This window comes from Desmodus rotundus, chromosome 10 (assembly GCF_022682495.2).
Source record: "Desmodus rotundus isolate HL8 chromosome 10, HLdesRot8A.1, whole genome shotgun sequence".
NCBI lineage: Eukaryota > Metazoa > Chordata > Mammalia > Chiroptera > Phyllostomidae > Desmodus > Desmodus rotundus.
The window spans coordinates 57,439,537-57,455,604 of record NC_071396.1 but is presented as its reverse complement, the minus strand read 5'-3'; the positions used below and the strand labels follow the sequence as shown (position 1 = coordinate 57,455,604).

General features: G+C 40.0%; 1 pseudogene; it reads left to right on the top strand.

The window, feature by feature from the left end:
* Positions 1-4,629: 4,629 nt before the first annotated feature.
* Positions 4,630-11,549, top strand: LOC112322641 (keratin, type I cytoskeletal 19 pseudogene; annotated as a pseudogene).
* Positions 11,550-16,068: the final 4,519 nt, after the last annotated feature.

Genomic DNA, 16,068 nt, shown 5'->3' with positions numbered 1-16,068 from the left:
AACATCCACTTAGCTGTCAATTTCCTGTTGTCACTGCTCAAAAAGAACTGGCAGAATGTCCAAGCTTTGTACATCAAGAGAACCATGGGCAAGCCCCAGCACCTGTACTTAAGTACAGCTTAATAAACCATACTGCTACCATTAAAAAAAAGGGGGGGACACTTCCTTTGATGAGCCCGCTCCTCACAAAGTTGGCAGGCTAGTGCCACCTCTGAGACTCCATCAACCTGACTCACAGTTTGCCCCTCTGTGGTGATTCTCTGAGGCCATGCCCCCACCTAACTTTCATGGCCACTCAAGTTGTTTTCAATGGCTTTCCCATATGAATGGCCTGTATTGGATCATGCTTCCAATTTTTCTGAAATCTCTCAAATAAGCATCATCTGGCTTCAGTGAGCCCCATAACTCTCACTAAGTGATCCCAGGCCCAGCATTAGTAGAAGCTAAACTTGGTTCACAGCTTGGCCTTGCTGGATCATCTCCAAGCCCAGCACAAGTAGCATCCATCTGCAGATTGCTTTACAGCTAATTTTGGGTGGCCTTGAGTAAAACGGAGATAGTGGCTGATCTTGGCTTGCACCTCCCTGGAGGCTCTCAAGCCAGTGCATTCAGGGGACAGCTTGAGACCATATCAAAGCACAACCACCGCCACAAGCAACATACTAAAGGAGTACACACAGCAGGTACCAGAGCCCTGCTGAAGTAAGTCCTACTCTGTGGGGTGGGTTCCTGCACAGGTGATCTTCCTCAGTGGTCAGAGGTTGGTGGTCAGTGGTCATAGGCAGTCCTTGCAGCTGACTGGCCTAGGGGTAAATCCCTCCCATTGACAAGCCAATAGCAATCAAGGCTCAACTAAATAGGAGGGTGTACAACCCACAGGGGTGATGCACCTCGAGTGCACAGCTTAGGCAATTGGGAAGGCTGTGTCATGAACCCTACAGAACACCTAGAACATTAAGTCACCCTACCAAGCCTAGGAGACATATCAACTACACCTGATATATAAAAACAAACTCAGGGATTCTTCCAAAATGAGGATACAAAGAAACATGCCCCAAATGAAAGAACAGAACAAAACTCCACAAAAAAATACAAACAGAATGGAGACAAGAAATTTACTAGATGTAGAATTCAAAACACAGGCACAGGTTATAAGGATGCTCAATAAACTTAGGGTAAGAGTACATGAACTTAGTGAGAATTTCAACAAAGAGATAGAAAACATAAAAATGGAACTAGAAGCCATAAAAAAGAACCAGTCAGAAATAAAGGATACATTAGCTGAAATGAAAAATGCAGTCAGTATAGGGAATCAACAGTGGGGTAGATGAAGCAGAGAATCAGATTTGAAAAATAAAGAAGCAGAAAACACCCAAGCAAAACAGAAAAAAAACAAAACCAAAATGAGGATATCTTATGGGACCTCTGGGACAACTTCAAGTGTACCAACATTTGCATAATGGGGGAGTCAGAAGAAGAGAGCAAGAAATTGAAAGCTTATGTAAAAAAATAATGAAGGAGAACTTCCTTAATTCAGTGAAGAAAATAAACATACAAGTCTAGAAAGCACAGAGCGTCCCAAACAAGATGAACCTCAATAGGGCCACACAAAGACATATAATTAAAATGCAAAAGGTTAAAGACAAACAGAGAATCTTGAAAGCAGCAAGAGAAAAGTAATTAGTTACCTACAAGAAATCTTCCATAAGACTGTCAGCAGATTCCTCAACGAAAACTTTGCAGGCCAGAATGGACTGACAAGAAATAGTCAAAGTGATGAAAAGCAAAGGCCTGCAACCAAGATTACTCTACCCAGAGAAGCACTGAACAACAGATAAAGAGCTTCTCAGACAGGAAAAAGAAAAAGGACTTCATCACCACCAAACCAGTATGATATGAAATGTTAAAGGGTCTTCTTTAAGAAAAAGAAGAAAAAACATTTAAAAAAACATGAACTATAAAATGACAATAAATACATATCTATCATCAATTGAATCTAAAAAAAAAAAAAAAAAAAGCAAGCAGAGCGAAAACAGACTCAAAGATGCAGAGGTTGCCAGATAAGAGAGGTGTTGGTGTTCGGGAGAACTCATCCTGCAGAGCTCTCCCAGCTGCTGCAGATGAGAATAAGACTACCAAGACATGATCTGCTTGGGGAGAAAAGTCTGGCTAATCTCTCAGAGGAGAAGAGTCCCAAGCAACTTTTTCCTCGGGCTTTTATTGAGTTTGGCTGGCATAGGGATACATATCAAAGAAAGGAGATACAGTTTACAGATAATATTTCTGGGATCATGAATATCCTTTTGAATCAGGGTCTGGTAGACAGAGGGATGTCAATTGGCCATAAAACCTGGGGAAACAAACTCATTTTGTGCTTGGACCCTAAACATTTAGTATGCATAACCTGAGGGCATTCTTAGCAAAGCAGGATTCACAGGATTTAATGAATTCTTTCTCAGGTCTAATTGCCTCTGGGAACTGCCCATTTCAGCACAGGGCTGCACCTACCTCCGGCATTGTTTCAGGCCAGAGTCAGGTGGGGGAAGCAAGGCAGCCAAGAGATTAGGAGACTTTTTACAGTTAGAATGAGGACTCAGGATATGACAAAGTCAAGGGGTGAGGGTATTTTGTCCCTTCTCCATAGTCCCTTAAGTCCTTCCCTAATGGCCCCTTTGAGACTGTGCCTGTTGTAGGTTGTTCCTTCCTTGAGGAATCTTACCAATCATTGGCTATCCGGCCATCCTCCAGGGGCCAAGCAGGGTAAAGTAAATGAGGCAGAGGCTGCACCCCTGCTGGGAGGATAAGTTTCGCCTCCTTAGTGGCTTCTGGTCCCAAGGTCTCTTTACTTAGCCCTAGTCATGGGACCTTCTCACCTGTCGGCAAGGTTACAGCTCCTGAAACTGGCAGGATGGTTCTCAACATCTCCCTCTTTTTTTGTTTATGAACGTAATTGCAGTTGTTAGGCCTGTGAAACCCACTATTTGCTGTTCCTGATGTGGCTTCAAGAAAATAATCTCCATATACATCAAAAAGGACAAATAAGAGAAAGACAAGGAGGCATCCAAGGGTTGAACAGTGCTTGGAGGACTTGGGTTGGAGGCTGGATACCTGTGAATATTGGAACCCAGACTAAGTTCCCAAGGCAGAACCACAGGAAAGGAAAAAAAAAAAAAAAAACCCAGAGCCCAGAGCCCCTCTGCCTGCAGCATCCAGGAAGACCAGCAGAATCTGCTTGGTGGGTTTAAAGTCAGAAGGAGGCTTTTATTATTTTTCTTCCAAGTGTAAGACAATAAGACCTGGAGCTGTGAGTGGATCAAAGACAGATCCAGAGAGAGATCAGAAGACTAATGCCAACAACTGAGACAAAATTCACTTCACTAGCCTACAGAACTTGCATTTTATCTCTTACTTTTTATTTTTATTTTTTATTATTTTAATTATTATGTTATATTTTTATTTTTCTTCCTTCCAATTAGGTTTCTTTGTTTTGATTGTTTGATTTCGTGGTTTGACTGGTTTTCTTTGCTCTCCTTTTCATATTGCATTTTAATTTTCCTTCCTTCACTTGTATTCCAATAACACCCTACTCTTGGTCTTTTACTTTTTATTCTTTTTATTCAGAACATCTATTTCTTTTTTTTAAATTTTTATTGTTATTCAGTTACAGTTGTATGCCTTTTCTCCCCATCCCTCCACCCCACCCCAGCTGAACCCACCTCCCTCCCCCACCTCCACCCTCCCCCTTGGTTTTGTCCATGTGTCCTTTATAGTAGTTCCTGTAATCCCCTCTTCCCACTGTCCCCCCCCGCCCCCAGCTATTGTTAGATAGAACATCTATTTCTTTTCATATTCTTGTTCCCATTCCCACATAACACCTATCCTGAGTCTTGGTCCATTTACTATCTTCCCCGAGCTTTATTACTGTTGTGGTTAACTTCATTCTTTTGCACACTTTGCCAAGTTTCTATCCCTTACTCTCGCTATATCTCACCATCTAACCTAGAATAAGTGCTCTGCTTTCTGAAGTCAGCTCACATTCTCTTTCCCCTCTAGCAAGAGTCTTATCTCTTTTTTACCTTTTGTAAAAGTAGCTAGCTGGATGAAATATCATGGTTATTTCTGTACTTGTCTAAAGGATCTCCTATCTCTTTTCTACTTGTTGGTATTTTAAATCCCATAGAATACTCTCCTGCTGTCTTAACCCACACTGCCTTTTCCCTGCCCTAGATCACATACAAGATAAGGTGGGAGTTGTGAATACCAGTAAACCCAGTGGAGGAGAGAGCCCACCAACGAAGGAGCCACCAATGGGTAAAACCCAAATACAACAAGAGAGTCCACTCAAACGGACAAAAAGGACAACCCTAGAGCATCCAGACAATGACAACAAAGAGACCACCCCACTGAGTCCCACAGAACTCCTACCATAGAAGTTCAACATACAAAGACAGCTGGCAAAGCATAGCATCAGGAAGCCCAGAAACAAACAAACAAAAAGATTCACCTGAAATAGGGAGACAAAGAAAGAAACTGAAACAGAAAGGAATGGAAGAGTCCACACTAAAAGAGCTAAATGAAGTGGAGGCAAGCAAACTATCACATATAGAATGCAAAAGAATGGTTATAAGGATGCTCAAGGAAGTTACAGACAACGACAAGGAACTGAGTGACAACTACAACAGTATGAAAAAGGAAATAGAAACTATAAACAAGAACCAGGAGTAAATGAAGAAGACAAAATCTGAAATAAAAAAAACACACTATGTGTAAACTCCTCTCCCCACTATCCCCTCCACACTCCCCTCTGGCTATTGTTAGGTTGTTCTTAACTACAATGTCTCTGGTTATATTTTGTTTGCTTTTTTCTTTTGTTGATTATGTCCCAGTTAAAGGTGAGATCATATGGTATTTGTCCCTCACCACCTGCCTTATTTCACTTAACATAATGCTCTCCAGTTCCATCCATGCTGTTGCAAAGGGTATAAGCTCCTTCTTTCCCTCTGCTGCATAGAACTCCATTGTGTAAATATACCATAGTTTTTGGATCCACTCGTTTGCTGATGGGCACTTAGGTTGCTTCCAGTACTTGGCTGTTGTAAATTGTGCTGCCATGAACATTGGGGTGCATAGGTTCTTTTGGATTGGTGTTTCAGGGTTCTTAGGGTATAATCCCAGCAGTGGAGTTGCTGGGTCAAGGGGCAGTTCCATTTTTAGTTTTCGGAGGAAATTCCATTCATTTTCCACAGTGGTCTCACCAGTCTGCATTCCCACCAACAATGTACTAAGTTTCCCTTTTCTCCACATCCTCTCTAACATTTGTTTGTTGACTTGTTTATGTTGGCCACTCTGACTTGTGTGAGGTAGTACCTCATTGTGGTTTTAATTTGCATCTCTCTGATGGCTAGTGATGCTGAGTATCTTTTCATATGTCTCTGGGCCCTCTGTGTGTCTTCCTTGGAGAAGTATCTGTTCAAGTCTTTGTCCATTTTTTAATTGGGTTGTTTGTCTTCCTGGACTGGAGTCATGTGACTTCTTTATATATTTTAGAGATCAGGCCCTTCTCTGAGGTATCATTGGCAAATATGTTTTCCCATACTGTTGGTTCTGTTTTTATTTTAATGCTGTTTTCTTTAGCCATGCAGAAGCTTTTTATTTTGATGAGGTCCCATTTGTTTATTCTTTCTTTTATGTCCCTTGCTTTAGGGGATGTGTCTGTGAAGATGTTGCTGCATGGAATGTCTGAGATTTTCCTGCCAATGTTTTCCTCTAAGGCTTTTACGGTGTTACAACTTATATTTAAGTATTTTATCCACCTTGAATTTCTTTTTTTGTATGGTGTAAGTTGGTGATCAAGTTTCATTTTTTTGCACGTAGCTGTCCAGATCTCCCAACACCATCTGTTGAAGAGGCTATTTTTGTTCCATTTTATGCTCCTGCCTCCTTTGTCAATTAATTGATCATAAAGACTTGGGTTTATTTCTGGGCTCTCTGTTCTGTTCCACTGCTGTATGTGCCTGTTTTTATGCTACCAGGCTGTTTTGATTACAGTGGCCTTGGAATACAGTTTGATATCAGGTATTGTGATCCCTCCTGCTTTGTTCTTCTTTCTCAAAATTGCTGCAGCTATTCGGGGATGTTTATGGTTCCATATGAATTTCTGAAATGTTTGTTCTATATCTGTGAAATATATCATGGGTACTTTAAATAGGGATTGCATTGAATGTATAAATCACTTTGGGTAGTATGGCCATTTTGATGATGTTAATTCTTCCAATCCATGAGCATGGTACATGCTTCCATTTCTTTGTGTCTTCCTTAATTTCTTTCTTCAGTGTTGTGTAGTTTTCTGAATACAGGTCTTTTACCTCCTTGGTTAGGTTGATTCCCAGGGACTTTATTTTTCTTCTTGCTATATCAAATGGGATTTTTTTCCTGATTTCTGTTTCTGCTGTTTCATTGTTGGTACACAGGAATGCCTTTAATTTCTGAGTATTGACTTTGTATCCAGCTGTTTTGCCAAATTCATTTATTAGGTCGAGTAGTTTTTTTGTGGAGTCTATAGGATTTTCCATGTACACTATCATGTCATCTGCAAACAGTGACAGTTTCAAAAATGCCAAGTCTTAAAGACAAAAAGAAAATCTTAAAAGCAGCAAGGGAGCCCTAGCTGGTGTGGCACAGTGGATCACATGCTGGGCTGAAAATCAACGGGTCACCGGTTCTATTCTCAGTCAGGGCACATGCTTGGGTTGCTGGCCAGGTCCCCAGTGTGGGGTGCTCAAGAAGCAAACACACATTAATATTTCTCTCCTTATTTTTCTCCCTGCTTTCTTCTCTCTAAAAATAAATAAATAAAATCTTTTTTTTTTAAAGCAGTAAGGGAGAAACAAGAAGTAACATACAAGGGAGCTCTGATAAGGCTAATAGCTAATTTCTCAACAGAAACTCTACAAGCCAGAAGAGATTGACAAGAAAAATTCCAAGTAATGAAAATCAAAGGCCTGCAACCAAGACTACTCTAACCAGAAAGACTCTCAGTTAAAATAGAAAGCAAAATAAGGAGTTTCCCAGACAAAAGAAAGCTGAAAGAATACACCTCTACCAAACCAGCACTGCAAGATATGCTAAAGAGACAGCTATAAAAACAGGAAGAAAAAGAGTGAGAGAGAGAGGAACACAGGTACAAAGGGGGATAAAATGAATAAGTATCTATCAATAATAACCTTAAATGTTAATGGATTAAGTGCTCCAATCAAAAGACATAGGGTAACTGAATTGATAAAAAAAAAAAAAAAGACGACCCACACATATGCTACCTACAAGAGACCCACCTCAGAACAAAAGACCTACACAGACTGAAAGTGAAGGGTTGGAAAAAATATTCCAAGCAAATGGACAGGAAGCAAAACCTGGAGTAGGAATTCTTATATCAGATGAAATACACTTCAAAACAAAAGCCATAAAAAGATAATCAAAAGGACACTTCATAATACTCAAGGGAAAAATCCATGAAGAAGACCTAAACATTGTAAACATATGCACCCAACATAGGAGCACCCAAATATATAAGAGAAATTTTGGAGGACTTCAAGAAAGATATAGTCAGCAACACATTTATCCTAGGGGATTTTAACACCTCACTGTCAAAAATGGACAGATCATCCAAACAAAACATCAAAAAGGCTATTTTGGCATTGAATAATGCCCTAGATCAAATTGAGTTAACTGATATATATAGAGCCTTTTATCCCAAAGAAGAAAAATTACACATTCTTTTCAAATGCACATAGAACATTTTCAAAAATAGACCACATGACACAAAACAAGCCTTGACAAATTCAAGAAAATTGAAATCATGTCAAGCACTTTTTTGGACCACAAGGGCCTGGAACTAAAAACAACTTCAACAAAAATACTCAAAAACCCTCAAACAAATGGAGATTCAATGGCATGCTATTAAAAAATGAATGGGTTAGAAATGAGATCAAGGAAGAAATCAAAAATTTCTGGAAACAAATGAAAATGAACTCACAACAGTCCAAACTTTATGGGACACAGCAAATGCAGTACTCAGAGGGAAGTTTGTAATGATACAGGTCTGCCTAAAAAAGATTTAAAATAACCTAACCCTTCATACACAAACACTGGAGAAACAACAACAAACAAATCCCAGAGCCAATAGAAGGAAGGAAATAATCAAGATCAGAGCAGAATTAAATGACATAGAGACTAAAGGAACAATCCAAAGAATCAATAAATCCAGGAGCTTGTTCTTTCAAAACATAAACAAAATCAACAAGCCTTAAACTATACTCATCAAGAAAAAAAGAGAGAGGACCCCCCAAAATTAAATCAGAAATGAAAGAGGAGAGATTACAATTGATACCACAGAAATACAAAAGATTGTAAGAAATTACTCTAAACAACTATGTGCCAAGAAATTTGAAAACCTAAGTGAAATGGGCAAATTTCTAGAATTATATAATCTTCCAAAGCTGAATGAAGAAGAAGCAGAAAGTCTCTGAACAGACCAATAACAGCTGGTGAAATCAAAACAGTAACCAAAAAACTCCCAGCGTACAAAAGCCCTGGACCAGATGATTTAACAGGAGAATTTTACAAAACATTTAAGCAAGAGCCAACCCCTATCCTTCAGACTATTACAAAAAATCCAAGAAGGTGGAAGACTGCTAAACTCATTTTATAAAGCCAGCATTATCCTAATTTCAAAACCAGATTTGAACTGGAACTGGAGAGCATTATGCTAAGTGAAATAAGCCAGGCGGTGAGGGACAAATACCATATGATCTCACCTTTAACTGGAAAATGATCAACAAAAGAAAAAAGCAAACAAAACATAACCAGAGACATTGTAGTTAAGAACAATCTAACAATAACCAGAGGGGAGCGGGTAGGGAGAGGGGATTACAGGAACCACTATAAAGGACACCTGGGCAAAATCAAGGGGGAGGGTGGAGGCGGTGGAGGGAGGTGGGTGTGGCTGGGGTGGGGTGGAGGGATGGGGAGAAAAGGCAGACAACTGTAATTGAATAACAATAAACATTTTTTAAAAGAAACTAAAAAAAAATGAATCATCAAAATGTCCACACAACCCAAAGCAATTTAGAGATTCAACACAGTCCCTATTAAAATACCAAAGTCATATTTCACAGATATAGAACAAACATTTTGAAAGTTTATATGGATTATGTTCCAGTTAAAGGTGAGATCATATGGTATTTGTCCCTCACGAACATAACTAATAGAAGAAAAAAAGCAAACAAAATATAACCAGAGACATTGAAGTTAAGAACAATCTAACAATAGCCAGGGGGGAGTGGGGTGGGGACAGTGGAAGAGGGGATTACAAGAACTACTATAAAGGACACATGGACAAAACCAACGGGGAGGGTGGAGATGGGGGAGGGAGGTGGGTTCAGCTGGGGTGGGGTGGAGGGATGGGGAGAAAAGGCATACAACTGTAATTGAATAACAATAAACATTTTTTAAAAAAGACTAATTGGAACTTAAAAAAAAAGAAAGTTTATATGGAACCATAAATGACTCTCAATAGCTGCAACAATTTTGAGAAAGAAGAACAAAGTCAGAGGGGTCACAATACTTGATATCAAACGGTATTACAGGGCTACTGCAATCAAAACAGCCTGATATTGGCATAAGAACAGACACATAGAACATTGGAGCAGAATTGAGCCCAGAACTAAACCCATGTATCTATGATCAATTAATATTTGACAAAGTGGGCAGAAGCATAAAATGGAGTAAAAATAGCCTCTTCAACAAATGGTGTTGGGAGATCTGGACATACATGCAAAAAAATGAAACTCAACCACCACCTTACAGCATACTCAAGAAAAACTCAAGATGGAAAAAAGGTTTAAATATGAATGGCAATACTATAAAAGCCCTAGAGAAGAACATAGGCAGGAAAATCTCAGATATTCCATGCAGTAATATTTTCACTGATACATCCCCTAGAGCAAGAGACATAAAGGAAGAAATAAACAAATGGTACTTCATCAAAATGAAAAGCTTCAGCACAGGTAAAGAAAGCATCAGCAAAATAAAAAAGGAACCAACCATATGGGATAATATATTTGCAAATGATGCCAAGCATTTGATCTCCAAAATATACAAAGAACTCACACTACTCCACTCAAGGAAGACTAACAATTCAATTTAAAAACGGGCAAAAGATTTGGACACTTTTCCAAAGAGGACATACAAAGGGCCCAGAGACATATGAAAAGATGCTCAGCATCACTAGCCATCAGAGAGATGTGAATTAAAACCACAACGAGGACTAGTGTCTCCATTTCCTCTTTCTCCCTGACTTCCTACAGCTATGGCCAGTAGTGGGCCTCCTCCTCCTTCGGGAGCAGGAGGCAACAGGCACTTTGGATGGGGAGTCGCCTACCATGCACCCAGCATCCAAGGAGGCTGGGGTTGCCCATGCCCTGTGGCCTGTCAGTGTCATCCGCCCACTTCATGTCCTTATCCTCCTCTGGGGCCTATGGTGGTGGTAATGTGGGCACCCTGGTCAGGTCCAATGGGCTTCTGGTGGGCAATGAGAAGCTGACCATACAGAACCTTAATGACCGCCTGGCCTCATACCTGGAGAAGGTGCACACACTGGAGGTGGCCATCAGCGACCTGGAGGTGAAGATCCATGACTGGTACCAGAATCAGGGGCCCCAGTCCCTCCACACTACACCCTCTATGACCAAACCATGAGGAAGCTGCAGGACAAAATCCTTGGTGCCACCGTTGAGAACTCCAAGATTGTCCTGAAGATCGACAATGCTTATCTGGCTGTGGATGACTTCCAAACCAAGTTTGAGACAAAACAGGCCCTACGCATGAGTGTGGAGGCTGACATCAATGGCCCGCATGAGGTGCTGGATGAGCTGACCCTGACCAGAGCTGATCTGGAGATGCAGATTGAAGGCCTGAAGGAAGAGCTGGCCTACCTGAAGAAGAACCATGAGGAGGAAATCAGTGTCCTGAGGATTCTGGTGGGTGGCCAAGTCAGTGTGGAGGTGGATTCCACTCCTGGCGTTGACCTAGCCAAGATCCTGAGTGACATGAGAAGCCAATATGAGGTCATGGCTAAGAAGAACCGGAAGGATGCTGAAGCCCAGTTCATCATCCAGACTGAGGAGCTGAACCAGGAGGTTACTGGCCACACAGATCAACTGCAGATCAGAAAGACAGAGGTCACTGACCTGTACCATACCCTCCAGGATCTGGAGATAGAGCTACAGCCTCAGCTCAGCATGAAAGCCGCCTTGGAAGGCATGCTGGCAGAAACAGAGGCCTGTTTTGGAGCCCAGCTGGCACAGATCCAGATGCTGATCAGCAGTATCAAAGCCCAGCTGAGTGATGTTCATGCTGACATGGAGCAGCAGAACCTGGAGTTGCAGAAACTCATGGACACCAAGACACAGTTGGAGCCCTCTACCTACCGCAGCCTGCTGGAGGGCCAGGATGTCTATTACAACAACCTGCTCACTACACAGACCGCCTGAATCCAGCAGCCTCCCTGGCTTCCTGCTTGGAGTAGAGGGATGGAAGCTCCTGGGTAGGCGAATGAGAAGGGCGGATCTTTACCTCTGGCTCCTCCTCTGACCTGTCAATAAAATTTTATCTCAAAACTACAGTGAGATACCACTTCATACCAGTCAGAATGGATATCATAAACGAAGCAATAAACAAGTGTGGGAGATGTTGTGGAGAAAACAGAACGCTAGTGTGCAGTTGGTGGGATTGCAACTGATGCAGCCACTGTGGAAAATGGTACAGAATTTCCACAGAAAACTAAAAATGGAACTGCCTTTTGACACAGCAATTCCGCTGCTGGGATTATAACCCAAGAATCCTGAAACACCAGTTCAAAAGAACCTATGCACCCCAATGTTCATTGCAGCACAATTTACAATAGCCAAGTGCTGGAAGCAACCTAAATGCCCATCAGTAAATGAATGGATCAAAAAACTACGGTACATTTACATGACGGAATACTACACAGCAGAAAGAAAGAAGGAGCTCCTACCCTTTGCGACAGCATGGATGGATCTGGAGAGCATTATGCTAAGTGAAATAAGCCAGGCAGTGAGGGACAATGCCATATGATCTCACCCTTAACTGGAACATAATCAACAAAATAAAAAAGCAAACAAATTATAACCGGAGACGTTTAAATTAAGAACAAACTGACAGGAACCAGAAGGATGGAGGGAGAGGGATAATGGGGGTAAGTAGAAGAAGGGCCATCAAGAAACATGTATAGAGGACACATGGACAAAGCAAAAGGGGGGTAGGTTTAAGGGAGGGAGGCTGGGATGGTAGCCCAGGTGGCCCCATTCTGGCAAATACCTAAGGCTCTGTCCCTTACAGCATAACAGGTGTGTCAAGACAAAGAAGTATGGCCCTAATGAAAGAACAGATCAGAACTCCAGAAAAAGAATTAAGTGATGAGGAGATAGCCAACCTATGAGATGCAGAGTTCAAAACACTGGTGATCAGGATGCTCACAGAAATGATTCAGTATGGTCACAAAATAGAGGAAGAAGTGAATGCTATGCAAAGTGAAATAAAGAAAAATATACAGGGAACCAACAGTGAAGGGAAAGAACCTGGGACTCAAATCAATGATTTGGTAGAAAAAGAAAAAATAAACATTCAACCACGACAGAATGAAGAAACAGATTTTTTTTAAAAAACGAGGAGTTCCTTATATATTTTGGAGATCAAGCCCTTGTCCAAGGTATCATAGGCAAATATATTTTCCCATATAGTTGGTTCTTGTTTCATTTTAATGCTGTTTTCTTGAGCCATGCAGAAGCTTTTTAATTTGATGAGGTCCCACTTGTTTATTCTTTCCTTTATGTCCCTTGCTTTAGGGGACATATCAGTGAAGATGTTGCTGTGTGGAATGTCTGAGATTTTCCTTGCTGATGTTTTCCTAAAGAACACATGGACAAAACCAAGAGGGAGGGTGGAAACAAGGGAAGGAGGTGGGTTTGGCTGGGGTGGAGGAGAGTGGTGGGGAGAAAATGCAGACAACTGTAATTGAACAACAATAAAATAATTAAAATATATTTTAAAAATGAAGAGAAGCTTAGGAACTTCTGGGACAATTTTAAACATTCCAACATCCAAATTATAGAGCTGCCAGAAGGATAAGAGGAAGAGCAAGAAATTAAAAACTTATTTGAACAAATAATGGAGGAGAACTTCCCCAATCTGGAGAAGGAAATAGACTTCCAAGAAGTCCAGGAAGCGCAGAGAGCTCCAAAGAAGTTGGATCCAAGGAGAGACACACCAAGACACATCATAATTAAATTGCCAAAGGTTAAAAGCAGCAAGAGAAAAGGACAAAGTTACCAACAAAGGAGTTCCCGTTAGACTATCAGCTGATTTCTCAAAAGAAACCTTGCAGGTAAGGAGGGGCTGGAAAGAAGTATTCAAAGACATGAAAAGCAAGGACCTACAACCTAGATTATTCTATCTAGCCAAGCTATCATTTATAATGGAAGTGAAGATAAAGTGCTTCCCAGATAAGGTCAAGTTAAAGGAGTGCATCATCACCAAGCCCTTATTATATGAAATGTTAAAGGGACTTATCTAAGAAAAAGAAGATGATCAAAACTATGAACAGTAAAATGACAACAAATTCACAACTATCAACAGCTGAACCTAAAAAACAAAAGAAAACAAAACTAAGCAAACAACTAGAACAGGAACAGAATCACAGCAATGGAGACCACATGGGGGGTTATCAGCAGGAAGGGATTGGCAACAATGGGGCAAAAAGGTACAGGGAATAAGAGGCATAACTCGTAGGCACAAAGTAGACAGGGGGAGGTTAAGAATAGTATAGGAAATGGGGAAGTCAAAGAACTTACATGTAGGACTCACGCACATGAATTAAGGAGGTGGGGGAATGGTGGAGGGAGGAGGGCGCAGGGCAGAGGAGGATTAAGGGGAGAAAAAAAATGGGACAACTGTAATAACATAATCAGTAAAATATACCTAAAAATGAAAGAGACAGCAACAAAAAAAGGAAGGATTTACATTTACTTCTAGAGGACATTTTCTAGGACAGATGCTAGGCTAGAAACAGTTACAATCAAGAACATCTAAATCCAACTATGGAGATGTTCAAAACAAAGCATCAATCCTATGAGGTATAGTCTATAACCAGCTCACTTTTGTTTCGTTTTAATAATAATTCAGTTGACTACTAATTCACATACTCTATAATTTATGTACTCAAAATGTAAAATTTGATAGTTTTTAGAATATTCACAGATATGGGCAACCATTACTGTTGTCAATTTTAGAAACTTCATATTATTTATCTATTGCCTATTTTATCACCTCTATCCTTCCCCTAGCCACAAGCAACCACTAATCTTCTTTTTGTCTGTATATATTTGCCTATTTGGACATTTTATATAAGTGGAATCATATTATATGTCGTCTTTGTGACTGCCTTCTTTCACTTAGCACAGTGTTTTCAAGGTTCATCTGCATTGCAACATGTATCAGTACTTCCTTTAAAAAAAAAAATTATTGTTATTCAATTAGAGTTGTCTGCCTTTTCTCCCCATCCCTCCACCCAACCGTAGCCGAACCCCACTCCCTCCCCCACCTCCACCCTCCCCCTTGATTTTGCCCATGTGTCCTCTATAGTAGTTCCTGTACTTCCTTTTTATGTCTGACTAATATGTATTGCATTCTATGGGTCGACCATTTTTTATTTATCCATTCATTATTGATAAATAATTGGATAGTTTCTACCTTTTGACTATTATGAATAGTACTTTTATAAACATTTGTGTACAAGATGTGTGAACATGTATTTTCATTTCTTGAGCATGAACCTAAGACTGGTATTGCTGAGTTATATAGAAATTCTGTGTTTAACCATGTGAAGAATTACTAGACTGTTTTCCAAAGTGACTGCACTATTTTATGCTTAAACCAGCAGTGTGTAGGGGCTCCAATTTACCCACATTATCTGACTTTTTTATTATAGCCATGCTTTGGGGGAAAAAGTAGTATCTTCTTGTAGTTTTCATTTGCATTTCCCTGATAACTAATGATATCAATAATATTTTCATATGTTTATTGGACATTTGTATATCTTCTTTGTAAAAATGCCTATTCAAGCCTTTTGCCCATTTTAAAGGTTATTTTTATTATTATTAACCTGCAAGTTTTCTTTACATATTCTATATACAAGTCCCTTATCAGATACATGATTTTCAAATATTGTCTCCCATTATTTGGGATGTCTTTACTTTTTTGATAATGTCCTTTAAAGCACAAAATTTTAAATTTTGCTGAAGTCCACTATGTCTGTTTTTTTTCTGATTGTTATTCATGTACTTAGTGTCTTATCTGAGACTCTATTGTCAAATCCAAGGTTATTAAGATATATCCTTATGCTTATTCTAATAGTTTTATAAATTTAGATCTTATATTTGGGTTATTGATTGATTTTGAGTTAGTTTTGTGTATGGTGTGATGTAAGGTTCAACTTCATTCTTCTGCATATTTCTATCTAGTTGTTTGGTGTCATTTGTTGAAAAGACCATTCTTTCCCCACCTTAGAACATTGCCAAAAATAGGATAACCACAGACACTTGAGTTTATATATTGAATTTCAATTCTTTTTAAAGTATTTTTATTGATTATGCTATTACAGTTCCCCCAATTTTCCTCCATTATACCCCCTCCACCCTGCTCCCCCAATCCTCCAGCATTCCCCCGCTTAAGTCATGTCCATGGATTGTACAAACAAGTTCTTTGAGTCCTCTGTTTCCTATACCATTTTTATCTCTCCCCATCATTTTATGCCTACTAATTATGATTCTTCTTCCTTGTATCTTCCCCCCTCCATTCCTCCCTTCTGCCCTCCCCAGTGAAATCCCTCCATGTGATGTCCATTCTCTGATTTTGTTCCTGTTCTGGTTGTTTGCTTAGTTTTTGTTTTCATTGTTTTTCTTTTCTTTTAGGTTCATTTGTTGATAGGTGTGA